The sequence below is a fragment of the Bactrocera neohumeralis genome, chromosome 5 (genome assembly GCF_024586455.1).
Source record: "Bactrocera neohumeralis isolate Rockhampton chromosome 5, APGP_CSIRO_Bneo_wtdbg2-racon-allhic-juicebox.fasta_v2, whole genome shotgun sequence".
Classification (NCBI taxonomy): Eukaryota; Metazoa; Arthropoda; class Insecta; order Diptera; family Tephritidae; genus Bactrocera; species Bactrocera neohumeralis.
The window spans coordinates 46161592-46184412 of record NC_065922.1 but is presented as its reverse complement, the minus strand read 5'-3'; the positions used below and the strand labels follow the sequence as shown (position 1 = coordinate 46184412).

The following is a 22821-nucleotide window of genomic DNA, read 5'->3' as shown; positions in this document are numbered from 1 at the left end:
CAGAAAAAAATATGTTTTTCATACATTAAAAAAATTAACACTCCGTTTATATGATTTTCGAGTGAAATTATATTTTTTTATTTTTCGAAATTTTTTTTTTCATGAAATATAATATTAGCATCTATCCGAAACAATTATTTAAATTAAAGACTTTAAGAGAAATGATTTCATTTTAAACATTGAATATGAGAAGAGTACGAAATCCTTTGGGTGCTAGCCAAAAAAGCATATAAACGTATGAATTACAACAACCCACACACACACACACACTTCTCTGCTGCACTGTAAATAATAAACGTTACGGCCGAATATGGCGCTTAATCACAACGAGTGGCAGGGCCAAAAAGAGGAATTGTTTGCTGTCCAATAACCGGAGAAATCTCCATAAATGAGGCACAGCTGCAAGGACTATTATTAAAAACCATGAACCCTACAACAAAAGCCCGAGCACACACACACATACAAGGCCAAGTGTTCGCTGGCTTGGACTTAATGAAATGCGAGAAAATATCGGGGTATAATAAAGCAGTCAGGCATATACAAACACACACACACATATTTAAGCTAGGTCGTTTGTATGCACACCAACAGTGACTTATATAAGTTGACTTGCGTGACTGTGAAGCACTGGCCGCTGCAGGATCAACCTAACTAAGCCGCAGCATTAACAATCACAGAAATGCAGCAGTTAAACACAAACCGTTCGTACGCCCTTACCATTGTATGTAGTATAGTATAGAGGCTGAGTAAAAGCGCCGCTTTAACAGGACTCCTTAATTAAGGTTTCGACGGCGAGTCAACAATGACAAAAGGGAGCAAACGGCCAGCGCTTACACGGAATTTTAGATATTCGGCATTTGACTGTAATTTGTAAGCAATCAAGTGAAGCAGCAAGTTGCCGCCTGGCTGAAAAACAAAAGCTGTCATCAAAGGGTTGGCGTTCGATGCGCTCGGTGCTTCCCAAATAATCGGTATAAATGGATATATACTATTTGTGTATGTATGGTATTGGTGCAGTAGTGCTGACTAAAAGAGGCGGTTCAAGCTGACGATCGGTTCGCGCAGATCATGCGTTTAAATCTGTTTTAGCCATTACGCTTTATGGTGATTTTCTCCCCTCGACGCACAAATCGAAAAAGTGTTGACGTACTTGGCAGAGAGATCGCCACAGCGTTAACTCAGGAAAAAAAGGAGCAACAAATGCAAGAAAACGCGCAAAATTGAAAATACTATTTTTAAAATGCGCATTTTTAATGCGTGTACATACTCAGGTGTGCGATTCGCCGTGCAAGATTTTGCAAGCAATGAAGCGAGTCGAGACTTAATAGTGTTTTTAGCGCACACTCGCAACGGCTAGCTTTTCTTTTTTCACCTTTGTCTGCCTGCGATGGCTCAAGGTAGTCGATGTCAGTTAAAGAGGAAAGTAAACAAATTAATGCATATACAAGCTAAGGCAATGAATGAGAAATTATGAAAGAAACTGTTGAAAAAAGGCGACGCTGTAAAGGAAACGGCCTACTTGATTACCAATAACGAGTTAACAAGTCTCGCTGGTACAAACAAAGCAACGCATGCAAATCTTTTACATATGTACATATATGTGTAGATCCAACTTTTCACATATATACATATGTACATATAGCCAACGACATTCAACTCCAAAATGCTAATACAGCGACAATCAGCAGAGAAGGAAGTGATCGGTTTGAGTAGGAAGCAACAAAAAGCGAAACCCAGAGGAAAACAGGAAGGTGGCTACAATAAATCGTTGAATTATGATAATAGGTAACATTTTAATTTAGTGAGACACCGCGCCATATACATACATGTCTACATACAACACAATACAATAGTATCTATGCAGGCCTTCATATACACTGTAGCCTACGCCGCGTGAGTCTCCACACAACAAGTTACCCGCCTGTGTTCTCTACACATTTATTTTCTACCGATTTTTCTTCAAGTCTATTCTTAGTCACAACTCAAGTGGACTCACTTGAGTAGAAAAATGTTGGTTTTCTGCTGCTGCTACTTTCTCGCAGGCAGGCATAGATTCCATCTAAGTAAAAAACGAGAAATATATATTATAAAGCGCCACCGTTGACTTTGATATATAGTATGTCTAACTCTTAATTATTGGTTGAGAAATCACAGTCACATACTTATGTAAATATGTACCGAAATGTGGGCAGCTTAAGCCGCTGGAATGACACCACTTGCCACACATGCTTAAGCGCGTCTGTGTGGCAGCAGGAAGTGCTAACGAACCTGAAAAATCACTGTCTACCTTTGTGGCCACTTATTTTGACTTATGCGTTTGTATTTGGAAGACGACTACATACGTGTGGCCACTTGGAAATTATGTGTAAGCGAATGTGGGTGATTTTTAAGCCGCTTTGGCGATTCAAGAGCTTTAGAACCTATAATATCTATTATTAGCTGAAATAATCTGCTGGCGTTGAACGGGCGTAGTTCATAGCAGCTACAAGTACGGTATGCGTATCTGTGAGAAAAAGTGCAATTATTTTTAGTAAAAAAGGAAGTAGGTGTAGGTTATTAATATTAAGCATGTTCCGAGTGTTCTAATCGAACACTGAACTCCAGACCGTTATTGGAAAGTAGAGTTACGTAAAGAAAGGTGAATATTTATAACTATGACGCAATAAATGAATTGTTAAAGTGGGATTAAGCAGCTTGTTCGAGTGGGATAGTTCAATGCTCTTTAAAAAATTGTATAAATGCATATCTGGCATCAGCATTTATTGGCGCCGTGTTGATCTAAGTGTATTATTGATTAGAGACATAAATATATTTTAAAGTTTGTTTTTATTAAATTAACCGCCTTCAGTTCTGGCATCAATTGAAATTTTTTTGTGTTATTATTTTCAGTTTTTTCAAAGAAACATATTCTATGTTAGGATTGAGAGCTTTAAAAAGTACCAAAGAAAAAATTGGCAAAATCATATTGAGGAAGCTGTGGTGAAAATACCTAGTTACTTCTACACCACTCTGAAGCTTTCACTAGATTGGCGACATCTCGGTAGTTAAGCCTTCGGAAAACTAGGCTAATAAGCTAGAATAGAATAGCCTCTAAAAATGTTTGCTTGATTTACAAGGCTTCGTCGATACATAAGTAATGTATCGTCACCTAAAAGGCGAAACAACGATCATCAAAAAAAAAATTGAAATTGAGTTTTTTATTGCTTAGGATTCACTACATCACATCACATATATGTAGCATAAAATTTTCAGTTTCCGCTGTCTGATATAACTAATATATAACCAATATATTAGTAATATATAACCATTTGATAACCAACATATACCCATTTTATAACCAATATACAACCATTTTATAAACAAAACTATTTTTTTTTTAATATGAGTGGTTTATATTATATATATTAAATCGTTTTTCTTTCGACTGTATACTTATGAAAAGTGATGTTAGGTTATTTTGCATTTTTGGTGACGATATGAGAAAAAATGTTTCTTTTTCTGTAGAGAAGAAGCAAAAGCACGAAATTAACTGACTTCATGGAACCATATTTCAAACTTTGCTTTAAAATTTATGTAAATTTACGTAAATCAAATGTTGATATCTGCGCTATTTTGAACATTAAATTTAACTTGCAGCACCGCTTGTTTTTGAAACACGATAAAATTGTTATATAAAAGCTAAAGAAGGCGCAATAAAACTTAAGGAGGCACAAATTGAAAAGGCAAATGTCAGGCGAAGATGATGAAGAAGAAGCATAATAAGACCACGTCGGCTGGATAGAACAAGCCACTAGCGCAAGAATGTGACACCAATGACACGGCACGAAAGGATGTTGAGGCCAAGTGCTTTCGTCGCAGCCAAACAGGAGGGGGATGCGAGGCAAACAGCCGAGTTAACGACAATTGAGGCTGTAAAATCAGCGCCGCGCTGACGCTTATCACATTTTGACATTTAATCAGCAATAAGCTGATGCTAAGGGCGGCAGCAGCAAGTACATAAGTGGCAGTGTCAGAGCCTCCTCCGACTGCTGTCGCTGTCGCTGACGATACTGCTGCTTCTGCTACTGGCAGCCAACGGCCGTTGGAGGGCGCCTAACTGGCTGAAAACAAATCTTTCTACGCCTACGCCATGGGCAGCAAAGCAATCATGCTAGATAGCAGCGCCAGGCGGCCAGACTGACGTCACTTTATGAGTTGAACTTTTATTTATGTGTTTGTTTGCTTGTTTGTAAAGCAGTTCAATTCAATTCGTCACAGCATGTGGCGTCAGCGATTTGCAGCTGATTCTCTGTATTATTTGACTTTTGTTAGTGTTCTCTGTGTGGAAATCGAAAAAGGGCACAAAAGTTGGCAACTGTTGGCAAATTGATTGTAACGAATTTATTGCTGCACAAATACAGGCATATTTGGTTTGCTGTATTAGTCGATATTAGTAATAAATTCTATATGAAGGCTAAACTTTTGGGCAAACATGTGAAAAATGTCGCATATGAAAATATGAAAATATGTTACAATAAACTGTTTGCCAAATGTGGGTCAAGGGAATGATTTGTTGCAGGCATAACTGTGTCAAATATATAATTTATATGTATTAAATTTGTTTGGTATTTTCGAAAATAATGTAAAGGATATTCGTATTTATTATTGCATTCAAATGTTTTTCTAAATCTGTTAAATTTTTTAAGAAGCGAATGCATATATTGAGGTACTAACTAATTTTTTCTTCTGTTTTTTTTGTTTGTGTTTGTAGATTTTACAAGCGATGCCCATTGTTTAAACGTACTTGAAAAAGCCTTATGAAGTAAAGTACAATTTTTGATAAAAAATTATCTGACATGACATTCTGATTTATTTCAAGTCGATCAAGCACAATAAAATCAGTAATGCTTCCACTTTTATAGTCTGACTGCACTCGATCACATTTAAGTCAGCATAACACTTCTAGTGCGCCCGAGTCCAAGTTGCTGAAACTATAGACTATATTGGGAGTCAAGATCATAAACTGATAAGATTCGAGGTCGTAATCGATATTATCTAACAATAGTGGGTATATAATGGGTATATGATGGGTACATAATGGGTATAAAAAGGGTATATATGGGTATATAAAGGATACATAATGGGTATATATTGGGTATATAATGGATACATAATGGGTATATATTGGTTATATAATGGATACATAATGGGTATATATTGGTTATATAATGGGTTTTAAAAATGTAAAGCATTGCTTGGTTAACAACAAAAATTTGTTTTACTGAATTTGAATATTATGCAGAAAATTTTTATAAACTTTCATAAATTCAAAATAAAATTTTAATTGTTTCCCCACATTTGATATTAATAACCTAACATCTTTAATTAATTTGCAAATATTCTTTACAACTTTTCCGAAAGTTTTGACAAAACACTCTTTGAATTTGCATTTCCGAAGCAAATAAGTCAACAAATCAGAAACAGAATTCACGTGCGGAATTTTATAAAAGTTATATTCCAAAACTTTACTAATTTATTTACGAGCATTTCCCCTGCACACACACGCCACACACTCGCACTCATAGTCAAACATGGAAGTGCATGCATTCGCATATGCAAACACTTGTCAATTCGCTGCTCCAACTACTGTTGCATGGGACAATATAAGCCATTTTTAGCGTCTTTTTCTATTGTTTTTTTGCTGTGTTTCCTTTTTGTTGTGTTGTGTTGTGTTGTTACCAACCTCAATGTGGGTTGTTCAACTCTTTGCCAGAGCCAAATGCTGGCAGTTCACTGGTTGTGTCATAAAATCTACTACAACAATTTTGTGAGCCATCGTGATCCGATTAGAGAGACATATGGCATAAGCGCTGTACTATGGAGCCAAACACAAGTCATACAAAACAGACAAGAGTCAGCACCCGAAGTGGCGAGGCAACAGGGCGACAGGGCGGCACGGCGCAAGGCAGCCAAGCGGCTGGGGAATGCAAAACACTCAAATAGACTGTATTCGAGTTGACACAAAACCAATATTGCTACCATTGCCTTATAACTGTCAACATCAGCTGTGACAACAACAGTGGCAGCAATGGCAGCTGCAACGCTAACAGCCGCAACTGTAGCAGCAGCATGGCATGCTCCAACAACAACAAGAAAGAAACAACATATGACAATTTTGTACTTTTGTCTGTCTGACAAAGTGACAGTCTCAAATACACAAATATTCGGTTGGAGATCAACCGGGAATTTCACCATTGACAATGCCGTACAGTCGGGTCAGGAGTACGCCTGCGTGGGGGTAGGTTAGTCTCGCTGACGGGCCGACAGTTCTACCACCCGCAAACCACACATGACAATTGTGGCCCACATTTTGTGGTACTACGTGGAATTATGGAAAATATATGCGAAATATCATTTTATACAGAATTCTACTATGCGAGAGGCTATATGTGCGGAAGGGTTAGTTTTTAGCTATATAGAAAGATTTCGCTCCACTGACACCTTCCGTTTATATATAACCTCTTTTGCATCCATATGTTCAGATGCATATTTGACTAACTTCGCATGTATTCAAGTTCGTATTTATGCTACACTTATGTGCAACAAAATGCATTTAAACTTGCCGCTGTAACAATTGAAGCTAAGTAGTCAAAGTGTGGTGTGTGCTGCATGTAAGCTGCCCGAGTGGTATATAATATAGAGGGCATTTCTCGCATGTAATTTATAGTATGTTAAGTGATTCGATTGCATAAGTATCTCTATGGTTGAAAGGGAATTGGAGTATTCGAAAGCCGATTATAACTAATTATTATGGCTTCGCAGACAATTTAAATATACCGACATATGCACATACATATACATATATGCATATGTGACATATTACCTCCAAAATGGGAGGAAATGCAAGCAAACTTTAACTCGTTCTAAATTTCAATAAAAGTCCAATAGAATTTACAAGCTTCTAAACAATGAATAAGAAGAAGGATATCATAGCTTACGTAAGTTTAAGTTAATACAGTTACGTAGTACTGTTACGTTGCATTTTTAATTGCATACTACTATGAGCAAAAAATAGTAAGACTTTGTTCATTATTTTAAAATTTTAAAAAGTTCTTCGAAATCTATGTCGTTCCCCTCAAAGTGATACCCCTTGGCCTCAAATACACTTTTGCCAACATTTTTTCAATTCCCTGAAATAGTTGTTAAAGTCAATTTTCGGAATGGCCTTCAATGCAAATCACGTTTAATGTCTTCAATTGACTCAGAACGGTTTTCTCGGAGCAATCGTTTGAGTTTGCTGAATATTATAGATAGACACACGGAGCTAAATCAGGAAATTTCACAGATACGGTGGTTTCCGCGTAATGATGTTTGAAAATTCGGCTAAAACCTCCCGAAGAATCAATGTAGTATGCGATGGTGCATTATCGTGCTGCACAAACCAAGAACCCTCGGCCCATAATTGCGACCTCTTTTTACGAAAGTTTCACACAAACGACGCAGAACACGCAGAATAGTATTCCTTTGAAAGTTTGGTCTATCGCAAGGTTTTCGGAGTGCACCACACTTTGATAATCGAAGAAAACTGTCAACAAAACCTTAATTTTCGCGCGAAAACACATTCATTAAAATATTTTCTGTGCCGAGCCGTTCAGAATGTTGGAAAAGAACAGCGGTGATAACTGTTTGTCACGAACAAGTCTTCTTAATTGAATTAAATTTTTTCGGTTTCGGCTCACCTTTGCACCATATTCGGCCTATCGATCATCTCTTTTCGGGTCGTAAGCATAGATCCTCGACTCATCGCCAGTAAAAGGTACCAATCGTGCTTTCACTTTTTTTAGGTCCAAAAAATCTTTCAAAATGGTTTTCACAAATTCTTCCGATATTTAGACGAAGCCAGTAAGGTCTCTGACTGTTAATTATCGATTCTCAAACACCAACTACTTTATTATATTGACGGTGTTGTGGCCGTCCTAGACGTGGTTCGCGGTCAACGCGTTCTCGACCAATTTATATCAATTACATAAAAACACTTGCTCGTGACAAACAATTATCACCGCTGTCCTTTTCCAACATTCTGAACGGCTCGGCACCGAAAATATTTTAACGAATGTGTTTAAGCGCGAAAATTAAATTAAAGAGTCTTACTACTTTTATATATTTGTTTTACTTGAAATAATAAATTTTAAGAATTCCATGGCAAATATATTTCAAAATGAATCTGAGATATGTAAATGAATTGGTATTGAAAATGTTGAGTGTCAAACCTTTCCATAATTTTTAAATGACATATTTTTCAAATTTATAAAAAATAATTTTAATTTTAAGGAGAAAATATGTAGTAAAATCCACTCTCTGAACTCACCTTGTTAAAATCAATTTTACTTCACCGCCGCATAATGGTATGAACGGAGGAAGTACTGTAAAGAGAGAAAGAAAGAGAAAATTAATTATTAGAAATGTATTTAATGCTCATAAACATTTGTTTTGAGGTTTAATTAAAAATTAACATATAAGAGAGGAAACCAATCGACATATGCAAGATCACTGCACTCGAAAAGAGCCTATAAAGGACCGATAAATATTTACAAAAAGCTTCTTCATTATAGAAGCACCTCTTGGATAACCCTTCGCTTCACCAAACGCTAGAGAGTAGAGTATCTAACGCACTATAACAGCGGTTTTACAGCCAATCCCTAAAGAGTAGCGAATCGAACTATAGCAGTTATTCAAACAGCACTTACAGGTTGCATTGTATATGTCCCCTAATAGGTATTTAAGCAATTTTGTAGCGCTGTTTTCTTTGCTAGAAACTGTTGATGCCACCTCAAATAATAAAAAAGTACTTGGCTTATAGAGATCTTATATAGAATTCAACTCGCTAAGTTAGTTATTGCTTTTACATGTACATTTTTCTACAAAAGAGCAGCGAGTAGAGATAGCGAGCAGAGAAATAACGAAACGAAGAAGGGCTACTAACTTTATGGGCTTATTTTTAATTTATTTTATAAAATAACCTTTCTGATATTTTGTTTCGCAAACTTTCGAAACTAACTTAGCTCTCAAGCACACTTCAAGCGCTCGCGTTTTTACTTTGAGTAATTATGCAAAACGAAGAAGAAGACTAGCACAGTTACTATTTACCTAAATATACTGCTTCTATTAAATTTTATGAATTAATTGCTATACAGGGTTTATACATCAGGGATACAGGTAGTTTCAAGCTTAACCACCAACTTCACACACAACAATACAAAGTAAGCGACGCTTTCTAATGATTTATACGCTTTCTTACTACTTACCGGCTCACATAAAGTGAAATATACGCAAGTTGATGTTATTTACAAATTAAAATATACAACAGTGTTGCCTTACTTTATTGATTTCGTATTTTATTGAATAAAGAAACACGTAGCAAACGCCAACGAAAGTGCATGGAAAAGTAGTAAAAAATGTGAAATTACTTCCTCGCCAACTAACTTGCCACAAAATGGTGCACGAATAGCGCAGAGCGGCTAAGAAGTCCGCCAAACGCTAACACAACCCTCACAAGTTGCTTGGGGAGTTAGCAGCTGGTGAAGGTGAAGAAAAAACGCTTTGCGCTGGGTGTTTACACGCTAAGCTTTCGAATGACACGAAATAACAAAACAAATAAGCTAAAAGAGAATAAACAAAAATGCCGACAACAACAGCACCAACAACAACAGAACGAATGACAAGCATGCATAACGGTAAGAGGGTCTAAGTTCTGTATGCATACATACATATAATAAATGTATGTAAATATGTATGTATCTGTGTGTTGCAAGTGCAAAGCTTAGCGTCGGCAACATTGTTTCGATACTTTGCATGACTCATTTTGTGGATATAAAACACAAGTGCACGGACAAACGGGCAAATGTCTGCGCATGGGTGAGGGTAACTCTGCGTGCATGAGGGCGGGAGGGGGTGGTGGAAAATAAAACTAAGCATAACACAAAGATGGCTGGATAAACGCACAAAATGTAGGTACATACACAGTTGCGCAAACGAAAAGGGGCTGCAAGGACATTGCTCAAGTGGTCGCCGAGGAAATGGATAAACGAAAAATACGAAAATAATTCAGCATACCGAACAAGCAAAATGGCGAAAGAGTGTGGGATTTTAGCAGAAGTGTTCAAAATGTTACAAAGCTTAGCCGGCGCTGTGATGAGGGTTGCACATATTCCTTTACAGCCAACTGGCATTACCTCGTGATATGGAGGGTGGTGTTGCGTTGTTGCTGTACACACAGCCTTATAAATATGTAATGCTATGGAGTGTTGGCAAATGTTTTAGGAATTAGATTATGGTTGGCGGGGGTGAGGGTGAGCGTGCCTGAATGCCGGAAGTGGCGCATTCGGTTGTCAGCTGTGTTCAATTTGTAATATTAAAACGATTTTAGGTAAATTAAAAATAAAGTTGATTGAGTAAATATGTATGTTGCAATGTCTGTCTTCAAAACAAATACAGTGGAAATTAAATAAGCAAAGTGATATAACAAACTACAAAGCGGATTAGTAAGCAGTTGCTTGGGCAAATGCAGCACTTGCCGGTAAGCTGCAAAGACAGTGCAACGCTGAAGCAAAGGATAACAGAAATAACTAAATTTTATAATTTTTACGTAAGAGACAATACTGCATAATATTTGATATCTATTTTAAGGAATTTTGCAGCTTAAGACCATAAGCCAACAACTCAAATGTTCGAAATAAAGAAAGCTTTAATTCGAAAATAATAAAATTCCATCTTCTTAGAATCAATAAGGATTGCAATAATAAAAGAGAAGCAAAGTTCGCATAATGTAACCAAATAATCATAAATCGGTAAAAATTTGTAAATATAAATCATTTAAAATAAAATGTATAATAATACAAAAAATACGCCAAAATATGTTATACACAAATTTGGTCATTTAAGCCTTTTTTCAAATTTTTTCACTACGAAAAATGTACTAAAATCATTAAATTTCATTTATGAAAAAATTCAACCCATACTTATGTTCTTTCTATGAAATATTTGCGATATTATAAATATTTTTCAGGTCTTCCATTAAATTAAAAAAAAAAAAACATATACAACAACTTAAGGGGTAACATGGGTTTCCTCGGGTAAAAACAACCGAATTTTCAAAAGTTTTTTCTCAAATAAAAAATGAAATGTTTCATTCTATTTTTTTACTCGTATTGTTACATACATACACTATAAACAAAGAAATTTTGAAATTTTTGGAAAAAAAATATTTTAAACTCCGCCATTGCAACGCCATTTCCGGTGACCCCTCAGAAAAAAGATGCGCACGCGCTGTCAGGATAACTCCTTACAAGAGCATCTAAACTGAAAAACTACGTGTTTTAGTTAAAACCTTAAGTTAGAACTTGGACGAAGGAACAAAAACAAAACTGAAAATTAGATTTTTGGCAGACATTTTTACAAAAATATGAAAATTTCAGTGAAAATTTCGCTACATTTTTTTACAAATAGTTGTAATCAAAAAATTCTTCGACGAAGTCTTTAAGAATTATATCTGTAAGATCTATGTAAAATTTCACGGAGATCGGTTAAGCAGTTCTCGGGAATCTTGCCAACCGACTTTAAAAACACAGTTTCGAGAAGAACGAGTTTAAAGACGGCGCACTTAGCCTAGCTAACCTCGAGCGCCCAAGTTCTCAAGGCTGTGTCTCCGAAACTGTTAATCGGATCTACTTGAAAATTTAGGACAACATTCTAGATGTTTTTTAGAATTTAATGTGGTCATAAGAAAAATCGAGGTTTTGAAACCCCTAAAAACATGTAACCCCTTAAGAAGATAGGCCTGTCTGGGGTCTTAAAAACGGCCTATCTTTGACAAACTTTCTTTGATTCAAGGAAAAAGGCTTGAATTTATCTTTATCAGGCTTTATATATTTTACTAGATAATGCAAACGGTTAAAATTTTCAACTTGAAGGCTGGAGTTTTAACAAAAATGCATTTACCAATTTACCTGCTAAAGCGGACTGACTCATGTATTACGGCAGTACAAGGGATTAAACATGAGATTTTTTTCACTACAATATTTATAGAACCCCAAAGTGTACTTTCAGCCAACAAAAGCTAAAAGTTATAAACTTAATCTTAGTCCCTTAATCTTAATCCCTCAAAATGAGTTCGCCAATGCCGTCAAAATGGAACAACCCTAACGAAAAAATTCAATATTTTACACAATTTTAAAATTTTTTTATGAAATAAAACGATTTGGCAATCAACTAGCACAGACGGATATGTGCACAAGCATTCCTATTAATTTTACACACACATGCTTATATACATATACATATATACACTACTCACTATAAACAATATATGCATGCATCTTCCGGACAAAATAACTGGCAACAATTTCGCACCCTCCAACGCGACGAAGCAACATGACAGCCACAGCCACTTGCTTATGAAAATGTTCTACAATATCCTTTTTATGTTATTACTCGAACGGATACATGATTGTGGTGGTGCTGACGACTTTCTTCGGCTGTTCATGCCACGCTTGTCGCCAGCTTTGTCAAAAGATTTCTGGGCGACAAGGAGACAAGGCGACGCTGAGCTTTTTACAAAGACACTGCAGCATGGGACCCAGCAACCGCTTATATAATTGTAGTTAGTTAGTGTTGGTGTTGCTGTTGCTAACATAACACAATTGCACGCGCCAATGATGAAGGCAAACTCACAGTTACCCCACAAAGCGAGTCTTAGCGCAGCGACCAACCCTTCAGGTCTGTTGAACATCGTCAGCTATACGGCCGAAGCCGAGTGGTGGTGTGAGAGAGTCACCGCGGAAGATGCTTTGTGGCTAAATATCTTTGGGCTAGCGTTGGGCAACGACACAAATGTACAAGACGGAGTGTCAACAGCAATCTGCAAAAGACCACCACTTGCACCGTCAATTGCTGAGCAGCCTTAAGAAAGTCAAGATAAACACTGATGCCAGGCAGCATATTATATCCGGTCTTGAGGCGAGTTGTCAGCTTCCATAGCAAATTTTGCGCTTCAACGACCGGCGTATGAACACACAAGCACATATGCGGGTATGTGTGTGTAAATATTTATGAGTATGCACTTGCATTCATAAAGTGTTCCGCCGCAATGTAACGGACATGTTGTCGGAAGTAAAATTTCGATACAATATTTTGAATTTGTTCATGACTGGAGATTTTTACGAGCTGGGGTTGTCTGTATATAAATAAAATTTTGCATACATGCATTTCTCCCTAAGAAGTTACTAATTTGTCGAATCTGCCTATACTGGACCTTTATAGCATACATACATGTAGCTGCCATACAAGCTGAATGAAAATGAAAATACATGTCTTTGTATGGAAAACTTTTTAATTGACGAGATATCGTCAAGAAATTTGGCAAAATTATTTTCCTAGGCAACGATGCCATCTCCGACGAAATTTTTCAGATCAAGTCACTATAGCACATAGCTACCATGCAAACCGACCGGTCAAACTTACGTTCTTGTATAGAAATTTCTGAGAAATTAATTGTGAGAAGATTTATAGCTTTGTGGTGCTGAAGTTAATTTTTATTCGTGTTTTAATTTTTTATAACAAAAATTTGTGGATTTATTTTGAGAGTTAATACTCTTTTTGAATTTTATAATTTTTTGAAAGGATTTTAAAATTATTTTTTTTACTTTTATATAAATTTTTTAAACAGATGAATTTTGCTTCCTAATACTGTCATAAAAACTCTCCAATTATGCAAGTTTTTTATATATTTCAACAAAATATTTTTCAAAACACTATCACAGTCACTAAAAGTTATATAGAAGATTTTACTCCTAAGCATTTAGAAAATTTAAAACATATTAGAGAAATATTGTTTTTTATTATTAAACATATTATTTAGTAAACTGTGTTATCGGGTCCCCACGGTATGATACATTGGAGTAGGTATCGAAAGTGAGGCCACAGTGTCTGTGAAAATTCGCGTCAAGCGCAGGCAACCTAATAAATGATGACTACTGCTCTTGGACCTAGCAATTCAACTTCATCTGGTATCGCAAAGGACCCAAAACTGGTCTATGCGTGGCTTTTTGTTCTACCAGATTAAACTAACCCAAACTAAGCAAAAAAGCTACATTTAAGTATGCAAACTTTATTTTACCAAAATTTTTACCTATTTTAGAATTAACAAATAGCACACACCCACACACTCTCAATATTGATTCATAAAGGACGCTGTAAATTTCTCCATTTCATCCCAAGTAATTTTGTGCTAATGTTGTGCGCATTAAAAGTGGCAAACGATACACGAAGGCCAGCTTTGAGGTAGTTAACAAAAGTTATTGTTGTTGTAGCTGTTGGAAAGCAAGTGCTGAAATGCCATAAAATGACATTTTGCAAAACCAGCACCAAAATGCTACCGCTGTCAACAGGCCAACCGCATTGGCGACACAGCATATCAAGTACTTATACATACATATACAGCGCAAATGGAAACATAGTACATATATACATGTGTGTATAGATATGTGTAAAGTTAAGTACATTCAGTGTAAAAACATATATGCACAGCTGAAGAGCAGTAACTTGGCGAGAGTTTCTGCTAGAGGATTATAAAATGTGACAAAAACAGCGCCGAATGACAGGCTATGAAAAGAGGCATGCCGCATACGGACGCGTGTATGTGTAAACCGCGCTTTATGCATATGTATGCAACATGTGAAAGTGTGCGGGTGTATGTGTGTGCATTTGCGCAGTCATAAACATTTTCCGCATTAATTTTAGTGAGCGTAAACAAAGCAATCAAAAGTGGAAATGAGCAGATCACAACTGATTATGACAGCTGATGGCATGTGAATGTGGTGGTAGGGCATAAAGGAGTGAGAAAGCGAAGGATAACCATTTGTGTGAGTAACTGGTTAAGTGCTTATTACACGTTCGTAAAAATATCAATAATGAGGATGAAGAATATTTCAATTTTCATACGAGCGCAAGGTAAAGCTCAGCTTTAACCGGCAATGCTGTTGATATTGTGGCACAAATGCGTTAAAATGTTAGTGTGTGTGCTTATCTTGAATAAAAATCTTTTATTATAAAGTGATATACATATATTATTTGTTATTGATGATACTCGAAGTGTTTGAACAACTGTCAGCATTGACAGCAACAAATACAACTAAAGCAACAGATATGGACATATGTACATATAACAATACAGTTAATTGATGTGATATGTACATACAAATACCATATAGAAGTCATCAAATTTGACTTTTTAATGCAACGCACGCTCGCGTTGAAAGTCAAAATCATTAACAGGCGCAACAACAACAACATCATTACAGCAATAGAACACAAATGGCACAGCGTTTGCGTTAAAGGCATTAGCATTTATTTATATATCTGTGTATGCGTCCCTCCCGTCCCTTTTATTAAGTGCCCCAATCCATTTTCATTTAAATTTTTTCTTTATATTTGGAAACAAAACACACACACACATCCACCCCTCCGTTTAAGCAGCATCAAAGGCCACACAACACAACAAAAAACAATGAAAGAAAGAAATTATTAAGATGAAAAATATTCTGAAAACTATACTGCCGTTAATTCACAATTCCAATTTGGTATTTGTGTAGCATCATTCCAATTCATTTGAATTTATTGTGGCAGTTGGCCCATTTCACTCACAGCCCATTGCCACGCATATCAATTAATTGTCGCTGGCGTTTGGCCGATTTTGTCTGACTTACAGACTATTTGCGCGCCTGACAACTAGACAGCCAGCCAGCCGCTGTGTGTCTGCGTTTCTTTTGTTTGCCAGCAAGATAAAAATTAATTATGCCAGCGACTTGTGCCAATTTAGCAAAGATTAACATTTGCAGGGGATTCAATAATAATTGTCCGGTGTTCAATTGTTGGCATGCGACCATCAATTCTTAAGCCAATGAGTTCTTGAGACATATGTATATACATAAATATATAACTACAATTACTAAGATCATATACATATATATGAAATTTTGTGTTCAGATAATAACATGTGGTAAGTATGTTGCAACAGTAGCTCATGCAGTATGAAGTGTAAATTTTTTATAGATTTCTGATATTTTTCTGGATATAAAATTTTATAACTGCACATTAAAAGTAAGCACTACGGCTGTTTTAAGCGATTCACACTACGCTGCATGCTTTTTAGAAAGTGTATGGCAGTGAGGTATATAGAGCATAATCGGGAGAGGTACAGATTATTAAAAAAAATTATATTTAATGTATTTAATGACTGCTGGAAAATCGTATGTGGACCAAAATGCAAATTTTTATTATTTATATATACTTATGAATTTATATATTATCATTTTTAGTCCTTTTCGCGTATTTTAATATTATCCTTACAAAAAATAATATTAGTCTTTCATTTTTAATTATTTGTATTGATCTTTTTCTTGAATTTTTAGGCATCTAACTGAGCCTATTGGTAAAAAGTGATGTCAAAAGTTGGAAAGTTCAGTTTAACTCAGCACAACTATGACAAAGTTTTTACCATAAACATCAAATAATCTCTTCAATCCATCAAGACCATGTACTATATGCCCCATCCGAGGTGGAAACACAGAACTTGATCGACTTTCATCTATGGTATAATAACTATGTCTTCAAAAGCTAATATTCGAGACAATTAATTTTTTAGATTTGTTAAACATTTTTCTTTATATGTATATTAGGTTACGATATATGGTACATATGTCAATGATCAGCGTGACGAGCTGAGTCGATACGCGAACTACTCCAGTTTTTGAAATACCGATCTGAAAATTTTCACACGTCAATTTTTAAACCAAAAATCTGGTTATTTTTTGAAATTTCCCATATCGAATCGTTATAGCATATAGCTGCCAGACAAACTGAGCGATGGCAATCAAGTCTGTAACGAAGGCTTTTTTATTTAACGAGCTATCTTTACGAAATTTGGCTTGAACTATTGCTTAAGGCAACGGCACAATCTCTGAAGCAATTTTTCAGATCGGATCATTATAACATATATGTAGCTGTAATACAAACTAACCTATCAAAACCAAAGTGAAGATATTTTCATGCCTCGTTCTGCTATAAGATTTGCTCCTGTGAAGTGAGTAATAGCTTTGATTCAGGCAAAGTTAACATTTTTTCTTGTTTCTATTACATTAGACTGTGAGATTAAAGTTGAAGTTTGCATTACGTATTTCTAGGTTTAAAGGTCTTCAACTTTCCTTAACATTTTCAACATATTACATATTACGATCTAACAGAGTTTCAAAATGAAGATACTATATATGACATTATATGGCATTATGGATAGAGCTTTCGACGTGTACAAAATAAATTATGAATTATGATTCCAAGTTGTAGAATATAACTGTTTTGAGTTATAAATATATTAGCATCAGTATTATAAATGTCAAAGATATGAATATATAGCAACAAAAACAGATACACTGAAACTTTTCTAAAGAAATGTTCAAGAATCTAAAGTGTTTACTTTTTAAAAAAGTAATTTTTCGAAAAATATGCTTGGAAATTGTGTGACAAAAAAAAGGTTTTTTGCTTAATAAAAACAACAAAGAAAAAGAATTAATAACCGATATTAGTTTCACCGGTTAGTTTGTATGACATCTACATACATATATGCTATAGTAGTCCGATCGGAACAATTTGCTCGGGGATTATAGCATTGCCGTGGACATTAATCTTTGCAAAATTTTGTTAAGATATTTAATCAAATAAAAAAGTTTTCCATACAAGAACTTGATTTTTATTGATCAACTTGTATGACAGCTATATGATATAGTTGTCCGATCTGAACAATTTGTACGTAAAATTTCATTAAGATATCTTTTAAAATAAAGAAGTTTTCTAAACAAAGACTTGACTTTGATTGGTCAGTTTGTATGGTAGCCATTTGCTATGGTAGGCCAATTTAAACAATTTGACCGGAGATTTGGAAAATAACCGATAAATAATTTCATGAAGATATCTTGTCAAATAAAAAAGTTTTCCATACAAGAACTTGATAATTATTGAATTACATTATTAAAAATAAATCAAAATATATTAAAGCAATTATTTTGAAACTTTTACTCAATCTTTAATAAACTAGATGTGGCGAAACAAAGCTATGTGATGCATGTTGAAAGCACGCAAATATTGAAAGTTCGAAGCACAAGTTAAGAAGGCACTACTTGCTGACCAAAATACTGTGAACACAAAAAAAAACATAATAAATATAGAAGAAGCAATAAAAAAACAAAAAAATAATAATTACAACAAGCAATGCGACACATTTTGGCTGCTGCTGATTGCTGTCAATAGCAGCAATGTTGGAATGAAAAAGTGCGAAAATGTGGTTAAAAGATGAACGATAAATGTACGTAGACGTGCAAAAATGCAAAACCAAAAAAGCGAGCAAAAATCGATGAAAGGACGCAATACTGTCGACTCAAATAAACTCACCAAAAAAGGCATAGAAAACAATAATGGGGAATGGAATAGGCGGTAAAGGCTTAAATGATAGTCATTGACAGCAGAGGCGACAACAACAACATGCCAACATAATTGCATACAACTGTGCTTTTTTATTTTTATTTTGGCTAGAAGGGCCGGCATATGTTGCCGTGTCAGCCAAATCGCAAAAGAAAAGAAAGAATCAAGCTTGCAAGGAGTAGCGGAAAACGCAGAGCCAAGTGTTTAGTGTATTTTGTAAATTGACAACGGTAAGGACCAATTTGTGGCATGCAATTTTTGGCCCAAAAGTGTTTTTCAAACAGCCAGTTATGAATGTGGCAAGAAGCCGTTTGCTGCCACAAGCGTTGGCAGCTCTTTGTCTGCTTGTCCGACAGCAGCTGGGCAAAATGTTGCAGACATTTTAATGACTGTGTGTATGAAGGCATGTTTTTGCTGTCACTTACAAAGCATTGATTTTTAATTTTTTGCAATTAATTTCCAGTTCGAATTTCTTTGTTTCTTTGTATTTATGTTCGGACACAACTTGCGCGCAAACAAAAAATTGTGGCGTTTTCTTATTAAACGCAGCATGAGAAAATTCGATTACTTTCGAATTATTATTACTGTTGTTGTTGTAAAATATTACATTCATCTGTTATGCTGACATACAACAGCATGTACTTTTGTATGCATACATATGTAAGTGCATATATGGCATTTGTGTTTGTTGTTGCCACATTGCTCGCATTCGGCTTAATGCAGGTCAGATATGCATGCTGACCCGGCGTATTTATCAGCAACATTGTGGACCTGGATGTGCGCATATGCTCGTATTTAATTACAAGTGCTTGTTGCTGTGTGTGGGTATGTGCACATATAATTTTGTTGTTGTTGTGTTGCACTCGCCTCTTTCAGCGGCTCTTATTGCATACTTATGACATGTAGTTTTTTGAAGTATGTACTCATGTTGCAAGTCGCGTAAGTGCTTGCCACGGAATATATGCTCCGCTCTAAAACGCTGTTTTAGGCACCCTAAATCGCATGCACTGATATATTGGACGAGGGCCGGCGCCCACTTAAAACTTTTTAGTGTTGCAGAGTTTGTAGTGTTTGTGTAGTTGTTTGTTTCCTTCAACAAATTTATATTTTTGGTGCCACAACTATTTTGATTTTTAAAGGGTGTCTTCATATTTTTACCTATTTTTTTTGTAACTAGTTTCAAAATTTTTCTTTTTTGTTAATTTTTTCTCATATAACTTTTACTTACTGACACTTAATGCTAGGCTATCCGTAGGCAGAAAGCATATCGATTTTTATGTGTGTGCCGCGTACTCCATCGTGCAAAATATCCTTTATAAAAATTTTCACTTGACACAATATTTGTAACTTGTATTTAGTTGTTGGGCGTTGCAAAAGCAATGAAAGCGCTAAGCGTTTTGCTGATAACTGTTAGCAAATTTATTCTCACTGCACCTTTAGTAAACACTCAATTTTGTATACACTTTTGTTATTAAAATTTTATTTTTTTTAGTGTAGACGCCCTATTTGACTAACACTTTTAGTTAAACATTTAAAAATAATTTTATATTGTTGTTTTTGTAGTTGTAACGACACTAACTTTTAGCGGTTTTTAAATTTTTTCACAAACTTACTTTTATTTTTTTTAATTAAAATATTTTCATTATTTTTTTATAAAAATATTTTCAACTTTTTTTTTCAATTTCATGCTACGAAGTATATGAATACGTCTAGACTTGTTGACAATTGTTATTATTATTTTGTGTGTATTTTTAAAAACAAAAGCACTTTTTTTTGCGCTTTGAGTGGTTTTTGAACACTGCTCAATGCCACAGTTGTAAAGATAGTTTTCAAACGGTTTGATTTTTTCACTAAAACGACTATTTTGTCAGCTGTTTACTGCAGTTCTAAACGAATTTATTGATGAATCAGCATAGAAAATGCACATTATTCATGTTAAGTATTTGTTGTAATGTTGCTAATTTTTTGATTATTTGTTTTAAAATTCCATCAAACATTCCAATCTGCCACTGAAATTAAGTTTTCCACTTTCATTGTTGGGACACCGAATTCTAAATATTGGTCTGCTAAGCCTTCAACACTATAAGCAGGCGCTTCAAATATCATTTTTCATATGTTTTTCTTAAAACATAAATTCGATTTCGCATTTCACATGCAACATTTTCTTGAAAAAGTACAGCTAAAATACTTTTATCAACTTTTAATTAAGTTTCACACAAATAAACGCGTAGAAAATGCGAAGCCGCACTGAATTTTCATATGCATTGGTTAATTAACTGACGAATGAACGAAGCGAGTCGAACCGCTGTTGACGCGCGCCTGAATGTGTAAAAACGAAACGTACACCAGCAGAGTCAAACACGTAATGAGCGCTCACTCCAGACGTGTGAGCACAACAACCCAAACGATGGATAACTGAAGCCAAAGCATATATGAGCAGCAGCAGCAGCAACACTACAACAGTGCCGTACAGGCAGAAGGCAATCGAAGCAGCCACAACAACAGCCGCTAGCATAGCATACGAACAATATTAATCCACCCAACAAACGAAAACAACGAGCGCACGAGCAAACAAGACACCACCAACACACACACCACCATGAAATAAACCCACATGCATGAGTGTATGGCTGCGACGTAGCTGCGGTGTGGTGGCAATACAGCCCACCGATGGGGCGCCAGAGGCCATGCAAACAGGCTAATGTCGTATGTTGGCAGTTGGAAATTCACCCAAATATGGTAAATATATGAAAAAATACACCACACACGCGCTCACGTGAGTCGCCTTCAAGCCAACGACAGCTCAGCGTCAATACAAAATAAGCCACAACAATGCGAGAGTGCATGCAAATGCTTGGCATCAAAAGAAAACAGAAACAAACATAATACAATGACATGCAAGCGAGTCACTGACTGAGCTCCAAAGCCATGCTACCGTGTCATAGACGAGGCTCACAATCGAAAACTCAAGCACATATGCTCATATATTGCGTCAATGAAATTTGTTTGGATTTTTTAAGATTTTTCAAGGTATGAATTAACAAAAGAGCACAACGCCAATTTGTAAAGAGCGCCAAGCGCTGGAGTTAAGAGCGCAAATTGTATGAAAGAGAGCGCCCACAAGTCAATTTAAACAGCGATTGTGTGATAATTTTTTGGTTTACTGAAACTGGTTTTACTTTTTCACCACCAAATGCATTTGACGCGCTCTCCTGTGTTCTCTGTTTATAGAACCAAACAAAAACAACAAGAAATTCATAAAAAACAAAGAAAAGAACTGCTATACGCCGCACCATATGCTTTGTTGCAGTGAATTACGAGAACTTGTTGGTTTTTGGTGTGCTTGTGTTGGTGGTTGCACGCAACACTACGTCATATTGCGCGTTGGTGTTCTTTTGGCGACTCTTTTCAGGTTCTGCCTCTGTGTCTTTTGAGCTGCTACGCTAGTGGATTCAGTGGATTTAAATTTTTAGTTAAGCTTCCATTATATTATGCATTTCTTAATTCCTTGTTTCTAATATCCTTCGCTTTTCGTTGTTGTTTTTGGTCTCTTGGATTCTTGATGAGCGCGACGAATGTGACTCGCTGGGCGACTTTATGGTACATATGCAGCGACTGCTTCGTTGACTACTGTGGTAAGAACTCGTGTTTCAACTTCAAAGAAATTTAATTTAAAATAAAGAAAATTGTTCCAAAGATGTTAGCACTCTTTCTAAAAAGTTTGTCTATTACAATATGGCTGACTGCTATATAGCACCAGTTAAGGCTCTTCTTTTACTTAAAGTGTGTTTGTTCCAACAACTCGAATATTATATTAAGGTATATTCAATGTACCCTTGTATGGCTGATGGATCTTGCGAAGAAGCATTTTCATATGAAAAGATTTATATTGTCGATAGGGGATCGACGGATTTTGAAATAGAAATATTTTTAGACATAACTCGATATGGGCTATGCGCCACACTCATAGAGAGAGGCTAGGGTAGTTTTCATACCGAAGGCAGGTAGAAACAATCCAACCTAATCTAAAGTGCTTAGGCCTATAAGCTTAGCTTCCTTCCTGCTGAAAACGCTAGAGAAAGTCTTGGAGCATTCTTGGACATTTCTGGAGCGTTCAACAACGTCTCTACGAAATCTATTCTGAATAGTATACAGTCAATAAGTGTTGATCCTGCTTTACAACGCTGAATTAGAAGCGTTTTGACTTCTTGACGGATAAGAGAAGAAGAGAACGACGCTAAAATGACCAAGGAAGAACTTCCCAAGGTGGAGTGTTATTTCCGTTAGTGGACGTTAGTGGTAAATAAACTGCTA

The 22821-nt window shown here is 35.8% G+C and overlaps 2 protein-coding genes across 3 annotated transcripts in view; one reads left to right on the top strand and one right to left on the bottom strand.

The window, feature by feature from the left end:
* LOC126758939 (irregular chiasm C-roughest protein) overlaps nt 1-22821 on the top strand; it is a 724984-nt gene that overhangs the window by 219110 nt on the left and 483053 nt on the right. The gene's annotated exons all lie outside the window — the stretch shown is intronic.
* The window catches only part of LOC126758947 (irregular chiasm C-roughest protein), a 122708-nt gene that overhangs the window by 42110 nt on the left and 57777 nt on the right, over nt 1-22821 (bottom strand). Inside the window, exons 1-2 of one of the 2 annotated variants that reach the window (XM_050473437.1) lie at nt 19736-20855; nt 8348-8402 (exon numbers count right to left, since the gene is read on the bottom strand). The gene's annotated coding sequence lies outside the window, so the exon portion shown is untranslated. Of the gene's footprint in view, nt 1-8347; nt 8403-19735; nt 20856-22821 lie in introns of those variants that run through there. The other variant, XM_050473438.1, reaches the window with a different exon arrangement.